The sequence below is a fragment of the Notechis scutatus genome, chromosome 8 (genome assembly GCF_049901735.1).
Source record: "Notechis scutatus isolate UNSWTSFEM ecotype Mainland chromosome 8, rNotScu1.2, whole genome shotgun sequence".
NCBI lineage: Eukaryota > Metazoa > Chordata > Lepidosauria > Squamata > Elapidae > Notechis > Notechis scutatus.
The window spans coordinates 23,387,203-23,414,792 of record NC_142016.1 but is presented as its reverse complement, the minus strand read 5'-3'; the positions used below and the strand labels follow the sequence as shown (position 1 = coordinate 23,414,792).

General features: G+C 46.9%; 1 protein-coding gene across 1 annotated transcript in view; it reads left to right on the top strand.

The window, feature by feature from the left end:
* Positions 1-471: 471 nt before the first annotated feature.
* The window catches only part of BCAM (basal cell adhesion molecule (Lutheran blood group)), a 65,788-nt gene continuing 38,669 nt past the window's right edge, over positions 472-27,590 (top strand). The window contains exon 1 of the mRNA XM_087971163.1: positions 472-625. The gene's annotated coding sequence lies outside the window, so the exon portion shown is untranslated. The remainder of the gene's footprint in view (positions 626-27,590) is intronic.

The window sequence follows — 27,590 nt, the reverse complement described above, 5'->3', positions numbered from 1 at the left end:
GAGCTAGAATGAAGAAAGAAAAAGAGAGAGAAAGGAAAGAGCTAGAAAGAAAGGAAAGGAAAGAAAAGAAAGAAAAGAAAGAAAGAAAGAAAGAAAGAAAGAAAGAGAGGAAAGAAAGAAAGAGAAAGAAAAGAAAGGAAAGAAAGAAAGAAAAGAAAGAAAGAAAGAAGAGAAAGAAAAGAGCTAAAGAAATAGAAAGAAAGAAAAAGAAAGAAAAGAAAGAAAGAGAAAGAAAGGAAAGGAAAGAGAGAGAAGAAAGAAAGAAAGAAAGAAAGAAAGAAAGAAAGAAAGAAAGAACCAACCAGCCAACCGGGTGGGATGGTCTCTTGCAGGTGCCCCCTTGCCTCTTCCTCCTCCCTCTCCCCTCTTTTGCCCGGGAGATTTGCTGGTGGTGGCGGGCGGCTGGCGAGGGGGCGGCGGCTGGGGATTGGGCTGAGCCACCGGAGGGCGGGCCGGGGGCGGGCAGGAGCCACCGAGCGAGCGAGCGAGCGAGCGGCGGCGGCGCGGCTTCTTCAGTGTCGGCGTCGAATTGCAGCGGGCGCGGGTCATGGGCACCCGCGGCGGGCTCTCCGAGGCGCTCCTCTGGCCGGCCTCCTGGCGGGGCTCTGGCTGCTCGCCTGCCCAGGTAAGAGGCGGCGGAAAGCGGCGGGACACCCCCACCCCACCCGTCGCCCCCAACCCTTCCTCGCTCGCCTCTGCTGCGCGGCCGGGCGTGGGAGGGGAAGACGGAGGGGCAAGCGGGATGGGCAGGGGGAGCCGGGCAGTCCTGGCCCCGGGGGGGGCACCTCCGCTCGCTCTTCTCAGCCGTCCCGCCGGACTCCGCCCGGGGGCGGGGGCTCCGGCTGCAACCCCGGTCTCTTGGCTCCCGTTTCTTGCAAGGTGGGGATCCACCTGCCGTCCTGCTGCCCCGATCGCGGCCGCCTCTTTCTGAACAGCCTCCTCGTTTGGGGGTGGAGGATGGCGGGGGGGGGGGAGAATCACCTGGACCCGCCTGCCTTGTGGGGGGACAAAGCCCCCGGGCGCTCGGACCCCAGGAAGAAGAAGAGGAGGGGATTCCCAGGAATCTGGATTTTGCCTTGCTTTGCCCCCTCCCCGCCTCTTGCTTTGCAACTCGCTTCCTTTTGGGGTGCCCCAAAGGCCCCCAGCCAGGGGCAGGTGTCCCCCCCCTTCCTCCCCATTTCCCAGCCCCAAAGGAAGACCTGGGTTCAAATCCGGAGGAAGTGGGGGTGCAGACAAAAGGAGAAAGACGCTTCAGACTCCGAAGAATGGAGAACTCTGAGACCAGGACGAGGAGAAAGCCATTCTGTTTTCCAGGTGGTCCTCGGCTTATGGCCACAACTGAGCCCTGCCCACCCCTCCCCCACTGCATTTCAGTTGCTAAGCAAGACGATTCGACTCTCCTTGCCAAGCGCAGTGGTTAACGTTAAGTCGCCCAGTGGTTAAGCGAGTCCAGTTTGCTTCTCCGAAAGTTGCAAAAGGGAATCACGCAACCCCGGGACACGACGGGCGTCGTAAATAGGAGACCGTTGCCGAGCATTTGAATTGGGATCGAGTGGGAGGAGGATGCAAGGGGTTGTAGGTGTGAAAAAGGGTCCTACATCGCTTCCCCCTCCCCCGGTGCCGTTGTGACTTTTGCACGTCCCTAAGTGAACTGCCGTAACTTGAGGACAACCTGTGTATCCCTTCCCTGCTCTTCCACTCACCTCATTGATATTTTCCCCCTGGGGCTGGGGCCTTCCATAAAACCCATTTAGTTCTCTCCCCCCAGGCTCCCAAGGAGGGGCTGAAGAGAAGTGGCACCACATGGGTGGATGCCCGACCCCCCCCATTACCGCCCTCCCCTCTTCTCTCCTGCCCCTCCCTCATCCCCTTCCTCCCCAAAGGCTAAGCTTCTTTCCAGCTATGACTGGACCCTTCCTACATGAGTCATCCCGAAGGTGATGCCATAGCTTCATAGAGATGATTTTTTTAGGGAGGGGGCTGTGGTGTGTGTGTGTGTGAAGGTAGGAGGGTCAAGGGTTATAGGCAGAGGTGAGCCCCTGCCCCAACTTTCCACCCAGATGGGGGACAGAAGTCATGGGGAGCATTGGAAGAAAGAAATGCCAGCCGCACCTGCTTTGGTGTAGGGTGGGATATCCAAGCTCGGCAATTTGAAGACTGGTGGACTTCTACGCCCAGAATTCCCCCAGCCAGCCCTGTTTTGGTGCCTAAGGTGGGACTAGAACTCCCAGTCTCCTAGAGATTGGCCCAAAGTCGCCCAGCCAGCTTCGTGCCAAAGGCAGCACTAGAACTCCCAGTCTCCTAGAGATTGGCCCAAAGTCACCCAGCCAGCTTCGTGCCTAAGGCAGCACTAGAACTCCCAGGCTCCTAGTGATTGGCCCAAAATTACCCAGCCAGTTCTTACGTGCTAGAACTCCCAGTCTCTAGAGATTGGCCCAAAGTCACCAGCCAGCTTCGTGCCTAAGGCAGCACTAGAACTCCCAGTCTGCTAGAGATTGGCCCAAAGTCACCCAGCCAGCTTGTGCTAGAACTCCCAGTCTCCTAGAGATTGGCCCAAAGTCACCCAGCCAGCTTCGTGCCTAAGGCAGCACTAGAACTCCCAGTCTGCTTGAGATTGGCCCAAAGTCACCCAGCCAGCTGGCTAGAACTCCCAGTCTCTAGAGATTGGCCCAAAGTCACCCAGCCAGCTTCGTGCCTAAGGCAGCACTAGAACTCCCAGTCTCTTAGTGATTGGCCCAAAGTCACCCAGCCAGTTTCTTACCTAAGGCAGCACTAGAACTCCCAGTCTCTTAGTGATTGGCCCAAAGTCACCCAGTGGACTTCATGCCGATGAATGCCGCCTGGGGAATTCTGGGAGTTGGAAGTCCACATGTCTTCAAGTTGCCAAGCTTGGACACATTTGGCGTAGGGTTTAATTGGTGGTTGAGTAGCCCAATGCAGGTATTAATTCTGGCCACCCTGCTTGGATCTGGCAGCTTCTCTCCATCCTTCAAACGTTGGCCCGCCCAAGGATTAAACGATAACCTTTGCTGTAGACAGCAGCTTTTCAGGGCTCGGTTGCCACCCTGTGGAAGGGAAACCTTTACGAGTCCCTGCAAGTTTTTATTTTTGGAGAAATCCCTTTGGAAGAGGGAAGTCTCACCGGGTGAAAAAGGGAGAAGAGGTGGGCAAAGGGACTCATTAAAGAATGGAAACGAAGTTTAAAAGTTTGCACTGGGCTAGAAACCGGGAGACTGTGAGTTCTAGTCTTGCCTTAGGCATGAAAAGCCAGCTGGGTGACTTTGGCCCAGTCACTGTCTTTGAGCCCTGGTTGTTGTTATGGGGAAAATAGGACGAGGAAGGAGCATTGGGTATATTTCCTTTCTGCCTTGAGTTATTTATAAAAACAATAAAGGTGGGATGTAAACGAACGTAAATCCAATCTAAACAGAGGTGTCATTTTAAGGGACAGAAAATGGCTGAGCAGAACCTTTGTCTGGCTCAGTTGCATGAGAAGAGACTCCACTTTCCTTCTCACTGGATTCCCTCCTGGTGCCCCCTTCCCCCCTCTCTCCCTCTCTCTCTCCCTCTCTCTTTTCTCTTTCTTTCCATCTCTCTCTTTCCCTTTCTTTTTCTCTTTCTCTCCATCTCTTTTTCACTTTCTCTCCATCTCTCTCTCTCACGCTTTCTCTCCATCTCCATTTCTTTCTCTTTCTCTCTCCATTTCTTTTTCTTTCTCTTTTTCTTTCTCTCTCTCCATCTCTCTCCCCATCTCTTTCTCTCTCTTTCTCCATCTCTCTCTCTCCCCTCTCCCTTTCTTTTTCTTTCTCCATCTCTCTCGCTCTCTTTCTCCATCTCTCTCTCCATCTCTTTCTCTCTCCATCTCACTCTTTCTCTTTCTCTCCATCTCTCTCTCCCCATCTTTCTCTCTCTCTTTCTCCATCTCTCTCTCCCCCCACTCCCTCTCTTTCTTTTTCTCTTTCTCTCCATCTCTCTCACGCTTTCTCTCCATCTTTCTCTCTCCATTTCTTTTTCTTTTTGTTTCTCTTTCTCTCTCTCCATCTCTCTCTCTCACGCTTTCTCTCCATCTCCATTTCTTTCTCTTTCTCTCTCCATTTCTTTTTCTTTCTCTTTTTCTTTCTCTCTCCATCTCTCTCCCCATCTCTTTCTCTCTCTTTTCTCCATCTCTCTCTCTCCCCTCTCCCTTTCTTTTTCTTTCTCCATCTCTCTCGCTCTCTTTCTCCATCTCTCTCTCCATCTCTTTCTCTCTCCATCTCTCTCTTTCTTTCTCTCCATCTCTCTCTCCCCATCTTTCTCTCTCTCTTTCTCCATCTCTCTCTCCCCCCTTTCCCTCTCTTTCTCTCCATCTCTCTCCGCTTTCTCTCCATCTTTCTCTCTCCATTTCTTTTTCTTTTTGTTTCTCTTTCTCTCTCTCCATCTCTCTCTCACTCTCTCTCCATCTCTTTCTTTTTCACTTTCTCTCTCTCTCTCTCTCTCTCTCTCTCTCTCTCTCATTTTGCAGATGGCAGTGCCTAGTGCAAAGAGAGAGGATGCTTATCAAACTGCACTGGGAAGGACAGGAGTGCCTCAGATGCTAGGGCAGCTTGCCTTCGGATGTGGTAGAGAGACGAGTGGGGCTGGACTGGCACAAGAGCCGCCTGGAGAAGCAGCAGAAGGCAAAGTGGAGGAGAAAGGCAGGGAAGGGAGTGTGGGAAGCCCCCTCCCCAGCTTGGGAGAACTAGGGAGGGATGCTGCTTAGCTAAACATGCCCCAGCTGGTTGTTTGCTCAGTTCTGGCACTTCTCGCATTCCTGCTGGTTCCTTACTTGAGTTTTTCTCGTTCTCTTAATCTTTGTTTCCCAGGCTAGACGCTGTGGAAACTTTCTACTCTGGGTCCCTCCATGTAACCTCCCACCCAGGAAGAGTTTGAGGGAAGTTTTAAGTGGGAAGGTCCCCAGCCCCTTTGAGTAAGCTCTTAAGGGGTCTCTCGAAAGGGTATTTGATGCTTTTCTCCAAGCCGAGGTCAGGTATATTGGATTTCCATAAACATCAGACGCCGTCAGTGGCTCCTGGATTGAGCTGACTGGGGAAGAGAGAGAGAAAGGGAATTGCAAGCTGTGCAAGGGGTGGTTGGGTGGATCCGGGCCCCAGATTTGTCCTGCCTTTCCTTCTTTATTTGGTGGTGTGCTAGGATTCAGCCTGGTGTTGTGGAAAGAGCTTTTCGAGGTGGGTTGCAATTCCAGATGTGGCGAAAGGAAAATGGGATGCTTGTGGGTGGAGAGGGGTTTAAACGACACCATCGGTAGCGGGGCGTCTCTCAAGGGATGTAATTTGTGTTGGCTGTGACCGAATTGTACAGTTGTATGTAATTATAATTATATGACTCGGAGTATTTGAGCCAATTTGGTGGAGCGGTTAAAGCGCTGGTCTAGAAACCAGGAGGCTGTGAGTTCTAGTCCCGCCTTAGACATGAAAGCCAGCTGGGTGACATTGGGTCAATCACCAGGAGATTGTGAGTTCTAGTCCCGCCTTAGACATGAAAGCCAGCTGGGTGATTTGAGACCAATCACCAGGAGATTGTGAGTTCTAGTCTTACCTTAGACATGAAAGCCAGCTGGGTGACATTGGGCCAATCACCAGGAGACTGTGAGTTCTAGTCCCGCCTCTGTACATGCTCAAAATCTCACAGGGCCTGCTCTGAGATTGAAGAATAGCCACATCTCTTGCCAGCTGGGGAATAGTCCTCACTTCTCCAATTTGCTGAGATTGAGAAAAGCTAAGCCGTACCCAGCCTGGCTGCAAATCCCAGGAATTTGCAAATCCCTGGCTGCAAATCCCAGGCTAGACTTGATATATATATTTTTTTAAGAAAGCACCATCCCAGATGTACCTACGTCCAAATACGCATTTGTACCATCGGTGTTGTGTTGTTTGTCAACCATAAGGCCCAGATGTCTCCATCGCTCCTGTTTTTAACTCAAGGAAGGCTGTGCTTTCTTCTCCAAAGTTGAAAGATGGATCATTTTTCCCCTCCTCTTGATCAGATTATGGATAGGAAGCGGATGGGCTGAAAAATTATCCTTTGCTGGGTGAGAAATATTACAGGTGGCTCAGCCTTTAAGCAGTTTTGTGCTTGCTGTGTTCAACTTACAGCATCCAGACAGCTGAGACTTTTCCAGAAAGAAAACTATTTTTTTTTTTAATTTTTCTTTCCTCTTGGAAAGTCGATCTTCTTTCACTTATGGTTGAGCGTTTACCAGTTCTAGAGCTGTGGATATTTTTCAGAAGAGGAGGGCAAACTTAAGAGATCGTTCTCGACTTAGTTATTTAGTGACCGTTCAAAGCTACGACGGCACTGAAAAAAAATGTGACTTACCACTGGTCCTCGAACTTACAACCGTCACAGCATCTTGAAACTCACACGATCAACATTTGGGCACTTGGCAACAGGCACGTAGGTTTGCAGCCGTGTGTGTGTGTGTGTGTGTGTGTGTGTGTGTGTGTGTGTGTGTGTGTGAGAGAGAGAGAGAGAGAGAGAGAGAGAGAGAGAGAGATGGCTGGCTGGCTGGGGAATTCTGGGAGTTGAAGTCTCCAGCTCTTAAATTGGCCCAGGTTGGACACTTCTGTTTTATGCAGTGCTTCTTATCCCTTCTTTTAAAAAAAAAAGAAAAAAAGAAAGAAGGAGGAATTTCAGTTTTGTGGTTGCAAGAAAGAATTCCCATGCTCAGGACGGCTTGTTTCCAAAGGAATCTGCAAGCCTCCAAGTGCAGCTCAGTTTGATTCCCAGGGGATAAAGGGAATTGGAATGGGAATAGAGTTGGAAGGGACCTTGGAGGTCTTCTAGTCCAGCCCCCTGCTCAAGCAGGAGATCCTATCCCATTTCAGACAAGTAGGTGTCCAGTTCCTTCTTAAAAATGTCTGAAGGCAAAATTGTTCCATTGGTTAATTGTCCTCCCTGTTAGGAAGTTTCTCCTCAGTTCCAAGTTGCTATACTCTCCTTCATTAGTTTCCATCCGTTGTTTCTTGTCCTGCATCCTCTGGTGCTTTGGAAAATAAATGGACCCCCTCTTCTTTGTGGCAGCCCCTCAAACACGGGTATCAAATACTGGTATCATGCCCCCCCCAACCGCTATCATCTCCCTGCCCCTAGAAATGAGGGGTGGGCTTGCTAGGTTTTGGCTTTGGGAACCATAAATGGGGGAAAAAAAACAAAAACCCTTTTTTGGCTGGGGGAAAAAGTGTCAATTCAAGCGAGGGGCTTCTTTCTCACTCAAGCCAAGCTTGGCCGTGGGGCTGGTGCGATTCCGGTGGCACTGCCAGCTGCAGCCAGCGATGCCCGAGGTGGGCAAATTGTTTTGGATTCTGTTCAGCGAGAACTTGGCTGGTGGCAAGGAATAGAGAGTCAGAAACAGCTTCTCAATGAACCATGAGCTGCAAAAGGTTTTTCAAGCTTGGCCCCTTTAAGAGGGATGGACTTTAACTCCCAGAATCCCCCAGCCGGCATTGTTTCTCAACCTTAGTCCCTTTAAGAGGGGTGGACTTCAACTCCCAGAATCCCCCAGCCGGCATTGTTTCTCAACCTTAGCCCCTTTAAGAGGGGTGGACTTCAACTCCCAGAATCCCCCAGCCGGCATCGTTTCTCAACCTTGACCCTTTAAAATGGCTGGACTTCAACTCCCAGAATCCCCCAGCCGGCATTGTTTCTCAACCTTAGCCCCTTTAAGAGGGGTGGACTTCAACTCCCAGAATCCCCCAGCCTGCATTGTTTCTCAACCTTAGTCCCTTTAAGAGGGTGGACTTCAACTCCCAGAATCCCCAGGCGGCATTGTTTCTCAACCTTAGTCCCTTTAAGAGGGTGGACTTCAACTCCCAGAATCCCCAGCCGGCATCGTTTCTCAACCTTGACTCTTTAAAATGTCTGGACTTCAACTCCCAGAATTCCCCAGCCGGCATTGTTTCTCAACCTTGGCCCCTTTAAGAGGGTGGACTTCAACTCCCAGAATCCCCCAGCCGGCATTGTTTCTCAACCTTGGCCCCTTTAAGAGGGGTGGACTTTAACTCCCAGAATCCCCAGCCGGCATTGTTTCTCAACCTTGATCCTTTAAAATGGCTGGACTTCAACTCCCAGAATTCCCCAGCCGGCATTGTTTCTCAACCTTGGCCCCTTTAAGAGGGGTGGACTTCAACTCCCAGAATCCCCCAGCCTGCATTGTTTCTCAACCTTAGTCCCTTTAAGAGGGGTGGACTTCAACTCCCAGAATCCCCAGCCGGCATTGTTTCTCAACCTTAGTCCCTTTAAGAGGGTGGACTTCAACTCCCAGAATCCCCAGCCTGCATCGTTTCTCAACCTTGGCCCTTTAAGAGGGGTGGACTTCAACTCCCAGAATCCCCCAGCCGGCATTGTTTCTCAACCTTAGTCCCTTTAAAATGGCTGGACTTCAACTCCCAGAATCCCCCAGCCGGCATTGTTTCTCAACCTTAGCCCCTTTAAGAGGGGTGGACTTCAACTCCCAGAATCCCCCAGGCGGCTCACTGAAAAAGATCCAGTCAGTGGCCTCTGACTAAGTCACTTTTTTTTCAGTAGCCGTCGTAACTTGGAATGGTCACTAGCTAAACCGTTGTAAGTCGAGGACCACCTGGAGTTCTGGGATGTGCTTCTAATCTGCCCTACCTCACAAGATGGACATCAAGTCACGCAAAATCATGGCGGAGGTTCGAGGGCCCCGGGTGCCAATCCTGACTTTTTTTGGGCCGCTCCTGAATTCCGCACCTTGTTCATCTCAGACCTCATCTTCCTCTTCCTCTCCCCCCTTCAGCCCCAAACCACCATCCCCACTTCCCTTCCATGATAACATCTCAGCCACAGGCGGCAAAGATCATAACCGATCCCAACCGGTTTGGCCACTTTGGGAGCCCGAGAAAGTATCACAATCCAGAAAATGGGAGAACAACAAACATTGTGAAATTTGACTTTAGAGGCTTGTCTCCTCTTCCTTCCTCCTCCAACCCCCCACCCTTTGTGTCTCCCCCCCCCCAATTCCTTTGCATCCTGGCCTCCCGGACCCCTTCAGGTGGGTTGCTGCGGTATCAGGTGTGCACAGACATGTTCCCGCCAGATAAACACGCCTCTTTCTTCGCATAGCTTGACAATGCAAACTCCCAAGGTGGGACTCCCGTTTTCTGGATTTTCCTGCTCCTTCCTTCCTTCCTTCCTTCCTTCCTTCCTTCCTTCCTTCCTTCCTTCCTTCCTTCCTTCCTTCTCCGATCCTTCCTTCTTCTGTTTCTCTGATCCTTCCTTCCTTCTCTCTGAACCTTTCTCCTTCCTTCCTTCCTTCCTTCCTTCCTTCCTTCTCTGATCCTTCCTTCTTCTATCTCTCTGAACCTTTCTCCTTCCTTCCTTCCTTCCTTCCTTCCTTCCTTCCGTCTGTCCGTCTCCATCCGTCTTTCTGAACCTGTCCTTCCTTTCTTCCTTCTCTGATCCTTCCCTCTTCTATCTCTTTGAGCCTTCCTTCTCTCTGAACCTTTCTCTTTCCTTCTTTCTATGATCCTTCCTTCTATTTCTGTGATCCTTCCTTCCTTCCTTCCTTCCTTCCTTCCTTCCTTCCTTCCTTCCTTCCTTCCTTCCTTCCTTCCTTCCTTCCTTCCTTCTCTGATCCTTCTTCTATCTCTTTGAGCCTTCCTTCTCTCTGAACCTTTCTCTTTCCTTCTTTCTCTGATCCTTCCTTCTATTTCTCTGATCCTTCCTTCCTTCCTTCCTTCCTTCCTTCCTTCCTTCCTTCCTTCCTTCCTTCCTTCCTTCCTTCCTTCCTTCCTTCCTTCCTTCCTTCCTTCCTTCCTTCCCTCTGAACCTTTGTCTTTCCTTCCTCCCTTCTCTGATCCTCCCTTCTTCTATCTCTCTGATCCTTCCTTCCCTCCCTCCCTTCCTCTATTCCGCTCCCCCTCCTCCCCTCCGATGCCCCTTCCTCGCATTGTCTCCGTCTGCCCAAGCGTGGCACCTTGTCAGCCAAGACAAATGCAGCTGGGGACGGAGGTTGGCTGGAGGGGATCCCAGGACCTCTATTTAAAATTGGTCCAGTGGATTCCAAGGAGATCATCTGGGCTTGGTGGTACCTAAACTGCCTCCCTCACGGAATCTGGATTTAGAAGGTTCCCTCAGTGATGGCTGTAGAGCTTTCCTATCGTCCTCCAAATCTGGGTCTCATTTTTTCCATTGCTGCTGCAAGGGCCTCTGAGCATGTGCAGAGGGCTTTCCTGTTCCCCTGTCTTTGCAAACAGCTAAGACAGGTAACTTTTGCTTGTAATTCTAATTTACAGGTGGTCCTCAACTTAACAATCATTCATTCAGTTCAGTTACAATAGCACTGAAAAGTTGTGACTTATTATGACCATTATTCACACTTATGACTGTTGCTGCATTCCCCGTGGTCACGTGATCAAACGCTGATCAACCAGCTCGTAGTGTCCTGGGATCACATGATTCCCTTTTACGACCTCCTGAGAAGCAAAGTCAAGGGGGAAGCCAGGTTCACTTAACAACAGCTCCAGTGATTCACTTAACAACGGTAGCAAGAAAGGTCGTCAAACAGGGCAAAAAAACTCACCTCATTTAACATCTGTCTCATTTTGCAGCTGACATTTTGGGCTCAATTGCGGTCGTAAGTCGAGGAGTACCTGTATTGATTTTAGAAATATTTACGTTTTAATGATTTTAATCCTTTTCCTCTTGCGAGCCACCCGGAGTCGCCGTAAGGGGAAATGGACAGCAAATAAACCTAATAAATAATAAAGCACAGTAAGAAAAATAAAATAAAATACAGTAAGGTAAAATAGGATCGCCAACACGATCACCAGTGTCCGATGACGGATATGGCACAAGAAGAAAAAGAAGGTAAAATGAAGTAATAAAATAAAATAAAACAAATAAAATAATAATAAAATAAATAAAATAAGAATGAAATAAAATGAAATCATAAAATAATAAAAACAATGGAACAGAATTAGAATAAAATAATAAAATAAAATAAAATACAGTAAGGGAAACGAGGATCACCAACACGATCGCCTGAGTCTGAAGATGGATATGGCACGAGAAGAAGAAGGCGAAATGAAATAATAAAATAAAACAATAACATAAATAAAATAATAAAAAACAAAATAATAATGAAATAAATAAAATGAAATAAAAAATAATAAAAAAATAAAACGATAGAAAATAATGAAATAAAAAAATAAAATAATGGAATAGAATAAAACAGAATAAAAATAATAATAAAATAGAATAATAATAATAATAAAATAGAATAAAAATAAAATAGAATAAAATAAAATAGAATGGGATAAAATAAAAATAGAATAGTGCATATATACATACTCCGGTTCTGGAGGCCAGGGCCGGTTGGCCAACCTCCAAACCCCCATCTAAGATTGGACGGCCTGCTCTCTGCCGTAACCCACTTTCCTCCTATTTTTCTCCTCTGGGCTGTGGGAAAACAGAGGAGGGGGTGGGGGTGGGCGAAGGCAGGATCCGTGCCACTGCTTCTCCTTTGGGCCTCGGCTTCACCCATCCCTACTTGGGTTGCAAGCTCCCTCAACTTTTCTCCTTTCTTTGCTTCCCTTGGCATCTGCCAGCCCCCCCAAAGTCCCCCGACAAAAGCCCCCGTTCTCCTCATGTTAATGAGCTGGCTGCACCCAGCGTGTCTGTCCGGGTTGGATGCTGGCGCTGTGGAGACCTCACACTCGTCCCGGTCCTGGGAGCCTCCGAGAAAACAATCGGCTTGCCGGATCGACTTCGCTTTCATCCCCTTTGGCGCTGGTCCTGGGGCCTTGGCTATTTCTGGACCGGGGTCTTTTTTTAGACCCTCTGGGACGTTCAGGGCATCCCCTCTCCAGCCCCCAAGGGCAAAACTATTCATAGCTGGTATTTTGTTCCCCTCCCCTCCGGCGGCGTCTCTCACGACAGGCAGGAGCTGAGAGTAGGGAAAGCAGTCGGAGTAGCCGTGCCGGGGAAGGTCTTTCTAAAATGCTATCCAGGTGTTTTTTTCTTTTTTTAAGGTAGAATACAGGTAGCCCTCAACGTATGACCACAATCGAGTCTTCCTGTTTCTGTTGCTAAGCGAGACAGTTGTTGATAAGTTAATAATCCGGTTGTTAAATGAATCTGCCATGGTTGTTAAGTGAATCACTGCACTGGATGAGTTAATAATCTGGTCGTTAAGCGAAACTGCCACAGTTGTTGAGTGAATCACCGCACTTGATAAGTTAGTAATTCAGTGGTTAAGCGAATCTGCCACAGTTGTTAAGTGAATCACTGCACTTGATGAGTTAATCCGGTCGTTAAGCCAATCTGCCACAGTTGTTAAGTGAATCACTGCACTTGATGAGTTAATAATCCGGTCGTTAAGCCAATCTGCCACAGTTGTTAAGTGAATCACTGCAGTTGATAAGTTAATAATCCGGTCGTTAAGCGAATCTGGCTTGCCCGCGGACTTTGCTTGTCAGAAGGTCGCCAAAGGGGGATTGCATAACCCGGGCACAGCGCAACCGTCATAAATATGAGTCAGTTGCCAAGCGTCTGAATTTTGGTGGGGGAAACTGGGGAAACTGTAAGTGTGAAAAACGATCATCAATCGCTTTTTTCAGTACCGTTGTAACTTTGAACGGTTCCCTAAACAAACCGTCGTAAGTCGAGGACTACCCGTGGAAACAGAAGCAAAAATTGAGCAGTGCGTTAAAAAAGGGGGAAAAGAGAGGCGTGACTTGTGGCTTTTTTCAGCGCAGCAAGATGCAAAAAAAAACCCTTCCCATCCCAACCTTTTCTTTTACTTTTCTAAGTGTTTCAGAAGCCGGTTCTTTAAGTCCTAGTTGCCAAGGCCTAAAATTAAAGTCCCAAGGACAAAATCCAGGAGGGGTTTGCAGGGAGAAAGAAAACGGGGTAAAAATTCTTCTCTTTAAAGAGTGGGGTCCCTTGTGCCGCCTCTGCCAAGCCCCACACTTCGACCGCCCCTTCTTCCACAGGGGAATCGGGGGGGTCTTTCCACGCCATGCAGTGGAGCCTTAGGGGCTTTCTCCTCGCTCCCACCCTTGGTCAGAATGCCTCAAGAACCCCCCAGTCAAGGGCCACTTTGGCAGATGCCTGCCTGGGTGTGTCCTGGATGGAATCTCCCTTTGTGTGTGTGTGTGTGTGTGTGTGTGTGTGTGTGTGTGTGTGTGTGCGTGCGTGCGTGTGTGTGTGTGTGTTTGATTTTCTTTTCTCTTTTCTCTTTTCCTTTCCTTCCCTTCCCTTCCCTTTCCTTCTCTATTTCCTTTCCCTTCCCTTCCCTTTTTCTCTATTTCCTTTCCCTTCCTTCTTCTCTTCCTTTCCTTTCCTTCTCTATTTCCTTCTCTATTTCCTTCTCTATTTCCTTTCCCTTCCCTTCTTCTCTATTTCCTTTCCTTCTTCTCTATTTCTTTCCTTTCCTTCTCTATTCCCTTCCTTTCCCTTCCTTTCCTTTCCCTTCCCTTCCCTTCCTTTCCTTCCCTTTCCTTTCCTTTCCCTTCCTTTCCTTTCCTTCTTCTCTATTTCTTTCCTTTCCTTCTCTATTTCCTTTCCCTTCCCTTCCCTTTTTCTCTATTTCCTTTCCCTTCCCTTCTTCTCTATTTCCTTTCCTTTTCTATTTCCTTTCCTTCTTCTCTATTTCCTTTCCTTTCCTTCTCTATTTCCTTTCCCTTCCTTCTTCTCTTCCTTTCCTTTCCTTTCCTATCCTATCCTATCCTATCCTATCCTATTTCCTTTTCTATTTCCTTTCCCTTCCCTTCTTCTCTATTTCCTTTCCTTTTCTATTTCCTTTCCTTCTTCTCTATTTCTTTCCTTTCCTTCTCTATTTCCTTCCCTTCCTTCCTTTCCTTTCCTTTCCCTTTCTATTTCCTTTTCCTCCCCTTCTCTTCCCCTTTTCTCTATGTCCTCTCCTTTCCTTCTCTGTTTCCCTTCCCTTCTCCTCCCCTCCCCTTCCCTCTGTCATCTTTCCTCTTCCTTTCCCCTCCCCTCCTCTTTTTTCCTTTCCTCTTTCCTTCCTACTTTTCTTTTTCCTTCTCTTCCTTTCTTTTTGCGTGGGTGCTAAAGGGGATCCTTGCCCAGGCCTTTTAAACATTCTCCCAAATTGCAGCCAGGGCCTGGGTACTCCGAGAGTGGCCACCTCCCAATCCTCAGGCCGTTTGACCCCCCCTCTGAATCTCTCTCTCTCTCTCTCTGCCCCCATGGTGGGGGTGGCGGTGGGGGGGGGAGCCGGTTGTAGAAATGCTAAAAAGTACCACCTGGCAAAGAAATGGAAATGCAGAGAATGCGGAGATGTGTAGGACATTTACACCCGATTAAATAAATTGGCCTGACTTCCTGCAGGGAGTATGTGTGCTTTGGCCAGAGTTTTAATTATACCTGTCAAGGGGAAGGGATGAGAACCAGAGTCGTGGGGAGAGGGAGGGGTCCAAAAAATTTTAAAAAGTCAAAATGACAGCCGCAATCCCAACATTTGGCAAGCTCCCCTCCAAATGCCCCTTGCTTCACGTTTTTTTTTCTTGGCCGTCCTTCGTCTTCCGGTAGCCCGAAAACCATCCTAAATCCCCCACTTGTTCATTCTAATCCCTTCCCAAGATTTTATTTTATTTTTAAAAAAAAAAAACTTTATTAATTTTACAATTAAAATAAACAAACAACACACACACAAATGTGGAAAAGGAAAAAAAAAGAAACAGAGTGGAGAAGTAAAAGAGAGAAGAGAGAAAAAGAGAAAGGAGTAAAATTTTGTAAAAGAAAAGGCCTTCCCAAGATTTTAAAGCTAGGGGTCTGCAAACTTGGCCACTTTAAGACTTGTGGACTTCAACTCCCAGAATTCTCCAGCCAGCTATGAATTCTGGGAGTTGAAGTCCACACTTCATAAAGTGGCCAAGTTTGGGGACCCCTGCTTTAGGTAAATGCTTGTCATCATAGCTGTAAAAAAATATTTAACCCGCCCAATCATCAGGACCAAAGGTTGTTAGAATAGTTTTAATTCTCTTTAAACAAGTCAATAAAATCTTGACAGGTTGAAATCCTCCCACCCTTCTCTTCCCACTTCTCTTCTCCCCCCCTCCCCCAAATTCTACACATATTTCCTTTTTTTTTAAATTCATGTGCATTTCTAAAAAAATCTCCTAAAGGTCTTTTGATGTTTACTTAGCTCAGCCTAATTTCCACCAACAGGCTTTTTGCAAGAAAAAACAACAACAACTGAAGCAGAAGCAAAAAGAAAAAAAAAGAGATGAGAATTTGGCTTTTGTTCCAGGTACTTTTAAAGACAAACAACCTTTGCCAGGGAAGGACACAGCCTTCCTTGGCTGGAACACCTGAGAGAAGAACTACAATAACAAAACAAAACAAAAAACGAACTAGCAATAGCAGATTAGATTACAGATGAACAGAGTTGGAAGGGACCTTGTAGGTCATCTAGTCCAACCCCCCCTACCCAAGCAGGAGACCCTACACAGTTTCTGACAGATGGCAGCCCAGTCTCTTCTTGAAAGCCTCCAGGGATGGAGCACCCGCAACTTCCGAAGGCAACTTCTGTTCCATGGGTTGATTGTTCTCACTGTCAGAAAGTTTCTCCTTATTTCCAGGTTGAATCTCTCCTTGTTCAGTTTCCATCCATTATTCCTTGTCTGGCCTTCAGGTGCCTTGGAAAATAGTTTGACCCCTTCCTCCTCTCTGTGGCAGCCCCTCAAATATTGGAAGGCTGCTCTCCTGTCTCCCCTGGTCCTTCTCTTCCCTAGACTAGCCAGTTCTTGCAACGTTCATTGTATGTTTTAGCCTCCACTCCCCTCATCATCCCGATTGCTCTTCTCTGCACTCTTTCTAGAATAGCACTTAGACTTATATACCGCTTTACAGTGCTTTTACCGCCCTCTCTAAGCAGTTTACAGAGTCAGCATAATTGCCTCAACAATCTGGGTCCTCATTTTACCCACCTTGGAAGGATGAAAGGCCGAGTCAACCTTGAGCCTGCTGGGATTTGAACTGCCAAATTGCAGTTAGCCGGCAGTCAGCAGAAGTAGCCTGCAGTACTGCACTCTAACCACTGCGCCACCATGACTTAACAACTGCCATGCTTAGCAACAAAAAAATTCTGATCTCCTTTGTGGTCATATGTGGATACCTCCCTTGAACCTAGTCAGGTAAAAACCCAATAAATGCATTTTGACAGGTGGTAAAAATTGACCGATGTTAAGTCTTGTTTAGAATCTCTCTTTGTGTTGCTTTTAGTGGCTTAGCATGGTAGATGCATTGGCCTCCCTTGGACAGTTATTCTTCAGCGTATCCATTTTTAAAAAAATGTGTGTTTGATAAATCAGGCTCAAGTTGAAGAACAAAAAAAAAAAAAAAAAGACAGAATATACACACAGAGGCACAGAGGTGTTTTCCGTGTATGTTTTACACAAAAGTTTCAATAAGCATTATTTGCAGCGGGCGATCTAAGCATAATCTACGACTGTAAGCAACTCTTTTGCAAATCCCAAATGACATCCAGGTCTTCAATCTGCTCTGTCATGGAGGCCATGAAATTATCTTTCCAATGTTGGAGGATTTAGTTATTTAGCAAACAAACAAAACAACCTCCCCCCACCCCACCCCCGAGAATCTACACAAGTAATCCTCAAGTTACAACAGTTCATTTAGTGACGGTTCAAAGGCACTGAAAAAAAGTGACTTGGGCTTGTTTTTCACACTTAGCAAATCCTGCAACATCCCTACGTTCACATGATCAAAATTCGGATTGGGTTGATGCTCCACCTGGATAATCTGAATCCTCTTTGTGTTTTGGTTAGTCTAATTTCAGAGTTTCCCACGATTTTAAGACTCCCGTGGACTGCAATTCCCAGAATTCCCCAGCCAGCTATGCCAAAACTGTTCTTCTCTGGTTCATTTCTGCTTTATTCTGTCTTTATTTCCCTGACACCGGTTCCTGCTTGGTGCTTTCTCATTTTTTCCCCCGGGTCTCACACCCTTTGCCTTCCCATCCTCCCTTCCTCCTCTGCTTTGATCCTCTGATTGTCCCTGAGATTTTTTTTTTTTTAATTTCATGGCAGGGACACAGCTGTTCCATGGGTTAGCAACACCTGTTACTGTTTAATCAGCCTCTTCTCTCTGGCTGGGTAACCCCTTCTTCTCCACCAATCCCTCCGGACTGTGGGTCAGCCATCTCCACCAACTGCCTAGTCCAGGGGTGTCAAACTCGATTTCATTGAGGGCTGCACCAGGGTTGTGTTTGACCTCGGGTGGGGGGGGGGGAAGGCATGGGGCATGGCCAGGGGGGCATGGCCAGCTTGGTGTCACTCATGTCGGGGGTGCCCGTGGCGGCCCTGAGTGCTGTGCCAGCAAAAATGGAACTCCATTTTCACCGGCAGAGACACCGCGGGCCGGTCCTTTCCTGTTTCAGGGCAGCCTCGCGGGCCAGATCTAAGCTCCCCCACGGGCTGGATCCGGTGAGTTTGAACACCCCTGGCCTAGTCCCTGCCATCCAGTGGTAGGATTCCAAATTGCACGCTACCGATTCTATGCGCTTGGCCCCTCGGCGAGGTGAGCTGTTTTTTTTTTTTAGCTCAGCTGAGGCGCGGCAATCCGTTCCACCACACGAATCAACTGAGGTAAAAAACCAATGGAATATAGGACAGAAAAGGGCGGGGCAGGTGGGCGGAACCAGTCAGAGGTGGTATTTGCCAGTTCTCCAAACTGGTCAAAATTTCCGCTACCGGTTCTCCAGAACTGGTCTGAACTGGCTGAATACCCACCTCTGCTGCCGCCCATTTTTTTTTTGAATTCACGCAATAAACCCAATACGGGTAATCCCGGAGCTTACGACCACAAGGACGCTTTAAGTTTCCCTCGCGAAGCGAGACGGCCGTTCAGCAAGTTTTACCCCATTTGACAACTTTTCTTGCTGCGGTTGTTAAGTGAATCACTGCGGCCGTTTTAAGTTCGTCACACGGTCGTTAAGTGAATCCGGCTGCCCCATTGACTTTGCATATCAGAAGGTCGCAAAAGGGGATCGCGTGACCCCCCCGGGACGCCACCACTGTCATAAATACGTGCCAGTTTCCAAGTGCCCTGATTTTGATCTGTGGCCATGATGACAAACCTATGGCACATGAGCCTCAGCCAAACTTATCTGCACATGCACGCGCTTCCCATTTGAGGCCGTTTTTGCCCTCGCAGAGGCTTGAGGGAAGCCTCTGCAGCCTCAGGAGGCCGAAAAACGGGCCTTCCGGAAATATTGGAAGTGTTGAAATGGGCCCGTTTTCAGCCCCCTAAGTCTGCAGAGGCTTCCCGTGAGGCTCCAGGATGGCATAAATGGCCTCAAACGGGCCTAAAATCAGCTGGGAGGTGTGCACACATGCGCAATGCAGGGAAGGGGGCAGGGCAGGGATATCGCGCACACATGCACAGGAGGGGCAGGCCGCATTGCATTGTGGGTGCCGGCGCTTTGCTGCTTGCTTTCGGCACGCCACAACAAAAACGTTCACCATCACTGATCTATGGGACGCTGCAAGGGTTTTTAAGTTTGAAAACTGGTCCTAAGTCCCTTTTTTTTTCAATGCTGTTGTAACTTTGGTCACTAAACAAACGGTTGTAAGTCGAGGACTATCGGTAAATATTTTTAAAAAATGCTTCTCCTGCCCAACTTAGTTGCCTGGACCCTGTAACAGGAGAAGCTGCTCCTGCCAGATCCTCTCCATAGCCATCCCTCATCCCTCTCCGCTTTGCGGATCAAGTCTTCAAGGAGTTTGCAATCGGATCAGGCCGATTGGACTTCAGTCTGGATTCCTTGCAGGGAATAACTCACCTTCCAGTGAACATCCCAAAGTAAATATAAAGCTGAGTTTTTTCGGGATAATGTCCTGGCCATTTCGTTGGAGAATTGTATTGGGCGCTGAGGCTAATATAGGCAGTTCTCGACTTAACAGCTACCGTCGTGCCCTGTTGTTCAGCGAGATGTTTGCCAAGCGAGTGTTGCCCCGTTCTGTGACCTTCCTTGCCGCCGTTGTTAAGTGAATCGCTGCGGTTCTTAAATTAGTAAGTGAATCCGGGTTCTGCCCATTTGACTTGGCTTTTTCAGAAGGTTGCAAAAGGGGACCGTGCGTTTCCTGGACACTGCGACCGTCACAAATATGAACCAATGGCCAGGGGAATGCTGCAAAGGCTGTAACTCTGAAAAAAGATCATAAGTCCCTTTTTTTCAGGGCCATTGTAACTTTGAACGGTGACTAAGCAAATTGTTGTAAGTTAAGGACTACCGTGTTTCCCCCAAAATAAGACCCTGTCTTACATATATATTTTTTGGCCACCAAAAAGGCACCAGGTCTTATTTACGGGGGACGTCATCCACTGACTAACCTCACTTGCGCACATCGCCCCCAGCCTCCTTTTCACTGTCGGAGGCCTTCAGGAACTTCTTCTTCTGTGGCTGGCAAGGCTTTTCTGAAGGCCTCTGCAGCAGGTAACAGAGCTCTGGATCGATCCAGAGCTTTCTTACCAGCTACAGAGGCCTTCAGGAAAGCCTTGCCAGCCTTGCCAGCTGCAGAAGAAATGGGCCGGAAAGGCAGGTGTTGGGGTGTTTAAGGCCTGGCTACAACTGTCCAAAAGTAAGTAGTAGCACAGCTCCATCCCCCTCATTCCCACCCTAGCTTAATTAGGGCTTATTTTGGGAGCACATGTAAAAGTCAAGCTAGGACTTATTTTCAGGGTAGGTCGTATTTTTAGGGAAACATTGTACCTGATATAGACTGTTTCCACTACAGTATGCCATTTTAATTAGAGGGGAGAGAAGCTTTCTGAAACTGGTCCCGTTATCACGATTTAATCTTTTTAAGATGCTTTTGGCCTTGATGATATTACATTTTGCAATATATTTTGGGGAGAAGCTCCTGCAATTGGCATGGCAAGAGTTAGTACACTCCAAGGGCTCTCTGCCTAACTTACGTTTTTCCTTTTGACCGAAGAAATTACTTGGAGGAGTAACGAAACGTCTCCATTTCATAAACTTTGGTCCAGTGGCCACGATTTAAGCCTTTTAAGATCTTTCTGAATTCCGTGAGCATTTCAAAAGGGAACATGCCATCTTGAGTTTTGTTTGGACAATTTCTTTCTGGCACACTTTCCATCGAAAAACCGGATTGGGCACCAATGATGAACTTGGGTTCAGATGCCATGTTTCTGTAAAGTATTATTTATTTAGCATCTGGCGTATCATACACAGACGAGCAACGTTTCTTAACATTTCACTGAGATTAATAACCCACAATAAAATACAAATGCTAAAAATATCTATGCTCAGATACCAAGGTCTATCTAACCATCGCAGGATCGTTTATATTTTTAAATAATCAGATATTGGACTGTGGTATAGCAATAGCCCTTAGAGTAGACTTATTAGGGCTTATATTGGGAGCACATGTAAAAATCAACGCTCTCTAAGCAGTTTACAGAGATTACTCTCTGAAGTCAGTGTCTGTCTTGTTGGGTTGCAGAGACAAACCAATCGTTTTAATCGTCTTAGTTGCTCTTCTCTGTGCTTTTCCAAAGCCTCAAACATCTTTTTGGTACATTAGCTCGGCCTGCGAACATCCTACAAAGCAAGATTGTTGTGGGGCCTGAAAAGCTTCCAGTCCTCTGCCTGCTTGTCCGATTCATCCTGAGGTTTTACCATCTCATCTGCTATTTAGCCGAGCTTGGCTGAAACAGGCTTCGTCTCTATATCTATATCTGATCTCCTATCCCAAGAGATCTTGACTCCCATCTGTAATGAGGTGTAGCTATATCATTGTAATACCGGGTGATCTCTGCAGGGTTGGGGTTGCTGTATGGATTGGGAGTCCCAGAGGGTGTTGATGGCAGAAGATTGCTCTCTTTGTCTTTTTTTGCAAATCTGCCTCGGTCCTGGTTGTCTTTGTGAGCTGTGATGGCTTCACGACGGGGGGCTTCAGCCTGCTCCTGTCAATATTTCTGAAAAGCAAGAGTCATTTTAAAAGACTCGGACGTGCACTGCTGTGTTCTTTGTAATGGGGCCTCTGGAGCTGATTGGTCTCCCAAATATATTTCCAAACTGGGAAGCCAAATTTCACAGCTACATCTTCAGCGAGACCTGTCTACTGCACTGAGTCAAAAAGAGAGCTGTGAAAATACCTACAGACCCCTCACATCCTGGACAGAAACTGTTTCAACTTCTACCCTCAAGACAATGCTATAGGGCAGGGGTCCCCAACCACCGGTCCGCGGACCGGTACCGGTCCGCGGAACAAGTCCTACCGGGCCGCTGGTTGCTGGGCGCCGCCATCTTGTTTTGATGAAAAAGTGCTTCCGGTGAGCTTTTCCGGGTGAAAGCTCACCGGAAGCACTTTTCATCAAAAGATGGCGGCGCAGCGCTTCGATGAGCTTTTCTGGGTAGAAAGCCATTTCTACCGGAAAAGCTCACCGAGCGTAGCGCCACCATCTTTTTGATGAAAAGTGCTTCCGGTGAGGTCACCGGAAGCACTTTTTCATCAAAAAGATGGCGGCGCCCAGCTGATGCCGGTACCGGGCCGCGGCGCCCAGCTGATGCCGGTACCGGGCCGCGGCGCCCAGCTGATGCCGGTACCGGGCCGCGGCATAAAAAAGGTTGGGGATCATTGCTATAGGGCACTGCACACCAGAACAACTACTAGACACAAGGACAGTTACTAAGACTGTACTGCTATTATTCTTCTCATCCTTCCCATTATGTAAAAAAGATGTGGAGACTCTAGAAAGAAGGCAGAGAAGAGTAACGAAGAGGATTATGGGACTGGAGGCTAAAACATATGAAGAACAGTTGCAGGAACTGGGGATGTCTAGTGGTCTAATGAAAAGAAGGACTAGGGGTGACATGATAGCAGTCTTCCAATATCTCAGGGGCTGCCCCAGAGAAGAGGGAGTCCAGCTATTCTCCAAAGCACCTGAGGGCAGGACAAGAAGCAACAGGTGGAAACTAATCAAGGAGAGAAGCAACTTAGAACTAAGGAGACATTTCCTGACCGTTAGAACAATTAACCAGTGGAACAACTTGCCTCCACAAGTTGTAAATGCTCCACGCTGGAATCTTTTTAAGAAGAGACTGGACAACCATTTGTCTGAAGTGGTGTAGGGTATCCTGCCTAGGCAGAGGGTTGGACTAGAAGACCTCCAGTGTCCCTTCCAACTCTGTTTATTCTATTCTATTCTATTCTATTCTATTCTATTCTATTCTATTCTATTCTATTCTATTCTATTCTATTCTATGAAGCTTAGATGAGAACTATAGAAGCTTCTTGGATGAAAAGTGAGACATTTTCAAGGAAAAAAACACCTCCCCCAAAAGTCCAGTTGCCTTTTGGAAAAAGCACTTTTTGGACAACCGTTCATTTTCAGCCATTTGAAGTGATACCAGCACTGAAAAAAAACATTAATTTACAATCAATACCCACACTTACAACCGCCGTAGCATTCCCATTGTCACGTGATCACAACCTGGATATTTGGCAATGGGGGTGTGTGCCCTAATTGGATTGCAGCATCTTGGGGTCACATGATCACCATTGGCGACTTTCTCAGCAGGCTTTCAACGGTTATACATTAGTGTGTAAAAGCAAAAAGCGGAGGTTCGAGTTTTTCCTCTTGTACTGTGCTAAGAAGAGTTGGAAGTTAATGCCCCTTTCCCCCTCTTTTTCTCTTTCCCTTTGTATCTCACACCCCCTTTTTCCCTTGCTCCTTTTCCTTCTCTTATTTTCCTATCCTTTCTTCTCTTGTTTGTATTTTTATGTAGTAAAACAAAACCTTAATTAAAAAAAAAACATTAAAAAAACATGTTCAAACTAGCAAAGTCAATGGGGGAAAGTCGGATTTGCTTCACGACTGATGTGATTTGTTTAACAACCAACCCCCCCCCCCAAAAAAAAGGCTTTTAAAATCAGGTGTGATTCACATAACTACCTTGCTTGACAACAGAAATTCTAATTGTAATCGTAAGTGGAAAACTATCTACTTTCTCCCTCAGTTATAGGCGTTAGAGAATTTGCAGCTTCTGCGAGTTTTCCGTGAAAAATCCAGGGTCCCTGGCTTCTGTTTGGGATGGGCAGGGATGGGATTTGTAGTCCCAACAGCTCTGGAGGCTGTGGAAGTTACGCAACATCTTCACCTTCAGCAGGATGTTTTAAATGGCAGAGGGCAAGGATTTTATTTATGGCTTGTTTAATTTTGTTTCGTGTGTTTATTTTGTCCTTCTGAAAGACTAAATATTTGGATTGCGGGGGGGGGGGGCAAAATGACTAGGTAGGCTTGGAAGCAACCGATAAAATTGCACATTGCATGCATTCCTCTCTCTCCCCACTAATAAAACTTAAGTCCTAAGACTTAACTTGCTTTGCATAACACTGCAGGACCCAATCTTTCAAGTCAGTGTTGCTCCACCTTGGCAACATATAAATGTGTGGACTTCAACTCCCAGAATTCCCCAGGAAAAACAGAAATGAAACTGGGGCGCATGGATTGGTCAATTCTAGGTTTGACGGACGTAAAGCAGCATGGAGGCTCACCTTGAGCTCATTTGCTAAAATCAGCCTTGTGGCCAAATTTGGGGTTCAGAAACCCTCCGATTACCTGTCCTAGTATTTGGAGCCTATTTTGCTGGCTTTGAAAGAGCCTTAAAAAAAAAACCACAGCAGCCTTTAATTGCAGATTTTAACTGCTGGCTCTAATTGCTAAGGTTAATCACCTATAATTTTGCCTTAATTGAGGGTTTGTACTGTGGATTTTAGCTTCCATTGTAAATCACCCGAAGCCTCAAGTCAACTTCACATCAGTTTGGACACGCCGTCTATCTGATGGAGTTGCAGCTCCCCGAATTTTTTTTTAAATAAAATTGGACCAACATTTCACTGAAATGGCGCAGGCTTTCTTGCTTGAGCTTGGACAAGAAGTTGGACAAGGGTTGGACAAGAAGGCCTCTAACGCCCCACTTCTGTTAAAATGTGTAAGCTTGAAAAGCGCTACGAGATTTATCTTCGGATTTGAAGCTCTCCTAACCTAATGGGGATCTACTCTTACAATACAGGTAGTGCTTGACTTACGACTGTTTGTTTTGGTGACTGTCCAAATTTACAACAGCCCTGAAAAAAAAAAAGAGTTACAACCTCACACTTACAACTGTTGTAGCATGTATTTATAAAGGTTGCAGTCCCGGGAATCAGGTGTTTGCCACTTGCGACCTTCCCAAATGGGTTCCAACAAGGGAAGTCAACAGAGGAAGCCAGATTCTCTTAACAACCGCATGTTCCATTTAACAACTGCATACTGCAAGCGATTCAACTTCTGCCGCAATGCGCTCAACAACAGCAAAAAAACTTGTGATGACCCGGGGTGTGGCACAAAAGTAACAAAGTCACAACAGTAGGTAAAGTCCCTTTAATTCCTCCAACTTGGCCCCCAATGTCCAGTTATCATTGGCTGGAGAAAAAACTCTCCCAAACAACAGTTTTTAAAGGGAAGGAATTCAGTCCGAACCAAAAGTACATATAAATTATAAATAAAAACTAACAGATACCACAGCTGCAGCAATTAACGAGACAGGACAGGATAAGGAATTGCAGACTTCAAAAGATAATGAAACACGCAGTTGAGAGGAAGCCAGAACCCAGATAAGCCTCAACAAAGATAATGCATGCTTTGCTTCCAGCAACTTTGCCCTGTGTAGTTTGCCCTTTTAAATAGTCTTCCCAGCTGCAGCCCATGAAGGCGATCAGGGCCCTTTCCTCTCCCATAAACCACATTGCTCCCTTCTCCGTTCCTCCCTGCGTGCCCTAGGATGAAGAGGCGGTGGGCCTGGGTCTTCCTCTGAATGCCCAGCCAGACTGTGCCCTTCCCCAGTTTCTTCCACAGCCACCGGAGCCACACTCCCACTCCCTGTCAGCTGTTCGACCTCCCCATCGGAATCAGATTCCAACAGGGGCATGACAAAACCCGTGGTTGTAAATGGGACGCAACTCATTTAAGAGCCGCCTTGTTTTGCAACAGAAACTCTTCTCTCAACTGTGGATGTAAGACGAGGACTTCCTGTCCTGCACTAGAGAGATGCTTAGAGTGTTTTCCTTGCTCGTCTACAGGGTGGGTTTGCAAGCGCTGACCACAATGGAAACTTTCAGAGAAACAAGCAAGCGCCTGAGGTTATTTACAGCAATTACTTCATTTCTTTCTCTTTTTTTTTTCCCCTAAAGGAAAAGAAAGCCTCTTGCCTTCTGAAAAGCAAAAGCTATCTTTAATAGCTTTCTCTTTCATTCCCTTTAATGCATTAAACCACCGCTGTCCGGAATAGCTTTGAAAAACCGCAAACCAGCCAGCGTTTTACTTTTTTTTTAAAAAAAAAGTAAATTGGCTGGTTATTGCAAGGATTAAAACGGGCTCAAGCTTGCCTGCCTGAGATGAGTATTCTGTATATTACGTAGGGATTATTGTTATTATTATTATTATAATCTGTATATTTCTAGGGAGGATGGACTTCAACAGCTATGAAGCTGGTGGAGATTATAGAAGTAGAATCTACTTGGAAGGGCCCTAAGGAGGAGAGAGCAAGAGGCAGTTTGGTGTAGTGGGTAAGGCATCAGGCTACAAACTGGGAGGCCCTGAGTTCTAGTTCAAGCCAGCTGTGTGACTATGGGCCAATCACCAGGAGACAGTGACTTCTAGTCCTGCCCTAGACATGACAGCCAGCTGTGTGACTTCGGGCCAATCACCAGGAGACCATGAGTTCTAGTCCCGCCTTGGGCGTAAAAGCAAACTGGCGACTTTGGGCCGATCACCAGGAGACCGTGAGTTCTAGTCCCGCCTTAGGCACAAAAGCCATCTGTGTGACGTTCAGCCGGTCACTTTCTCCCAAACCTAGGAAGGAGGCAATGACAAGCCACTTCTGAAAAACCTTGCCAAGAAAACTGCAGGGAGTAGTCCAGGCACGCGTCAAGAATCCGACATAGATGAACGAAAAGCCAAAGCAGGGAGCATGTTTTAAGGAGCCTTAATAGAGTAGCGTGCTTCAGATCTGGGGGCTTCCCAAAGTTCGATATGAAACAGATGGCTGTATAAACGGTCGAAATAAATAAATTGGAAGCGGGAAGGGCATACTTCAATGTACATGGGATCCCTCAAGTTGCTAAATTGCTGAACCTTTTAAAGCAGCTATGTCTTTCTCTTGCGACTGTGCGGAGATTTCCCTGCGGGCGGAAGGCATATTTGCTTTAAGGAATTGCAGATGGGTGTTGTACCCTTTGAAACAATCCCAAGTGCACAGCATTAAGTTCTTAAAACGTGGGTGATTTAAGGCGGAGCAGCCAAGCTTTGGAGGTTGTGATTTACAACACAAGTTCTCAGCTGGTGTGATGGGGACCTCCTCGGAGTTGCAAACAACTTAGCGGAAGGTCACTGATGTTTTCTTAAAGTTAAGTCAGCCTGACTCAGGCGAAGTCAGAACCCTGTCAACACTAGAGACGGGGCTTGGTGCTTTTGTGTTGTCTGCACAAGCGCTGGCAGGCCGTTGCAATAACACAACCTTGGCGAATCCCATGATACGGGGATTAAAATGCAAACAGGCAGAGAAAACTGCTGTCTTTTATTTCATGCCCCTTTGAGCTTAAACCGTGAGTTTTATTCACGGGGCAGGATCGGTCCTGCCAATTTATTTCTTGTTTTTATGGGTGTGTGTGTGTGTGTGTCACCATCACCGCAAAGTTTGAGAACTTTCTACCTTGGGATTTTTCCGCCCCTTTCCCAACAGCGGTTTCTTCATTGTTTTGTAGATGTGACAAAATTGTTTTGTTCCATCGCAGTGAAGAAATGTTCAGCACTTCTTCTTTCTAAGTTGGGACTGTCTTATCTGGCCGGGTCTGTTTTGTGGGTCCTCTTTGCAAATTCTAGTTTTCTTCCTCTGCATGATGCGTTTTGGTTGTTATCAACCAGTGGTTTCACTATCCTCTGTGTGTGTTTGTTTGTTCATGCCTAAGCCTGGACTAGAACTCACCATCTCCTGGTTTTTAGCCTGATTTCAGAATAGAATAGAATAGAATAGAATAGAATAGAATTCTTTATTGGCCAAGTGTGATTGGACACACAAGGAATTTGTCTTGGTGCAAATGCTCTCAGTGGACATAAAAGAAAAGATATATTCGTCAAGAATCATCAGATGCAACATTTAATGATAATCATAGGGTACAATAAGCAATCGAATCATACTAGGAAACAGTCAATATAAATCGTAAGGATACAAGCGAGAAAGTCACAGTCATACAGTCACAAGTGGGAGGGGGTGGGTGATAAGGAGGGATGAGAAGATTATCTATCTAGAATAGAGTAGGATAGACATAGAATAGAATAGAAAATAGAATAGAATAGAGAATAGAATTAGAATTAGAATTAGAATCCTTTTATTGGCCAAGTGTGATTGGACACACAAAGGAATTTGTCTTGGTGCAAATGCTCTCAGTGTACATAAAAGAAAAGATACATTCGTCAAGAGTCAAGAATCATCAGGTACAACACTTGGTGATAGTCACAGGATACAAATAAGCAATCAA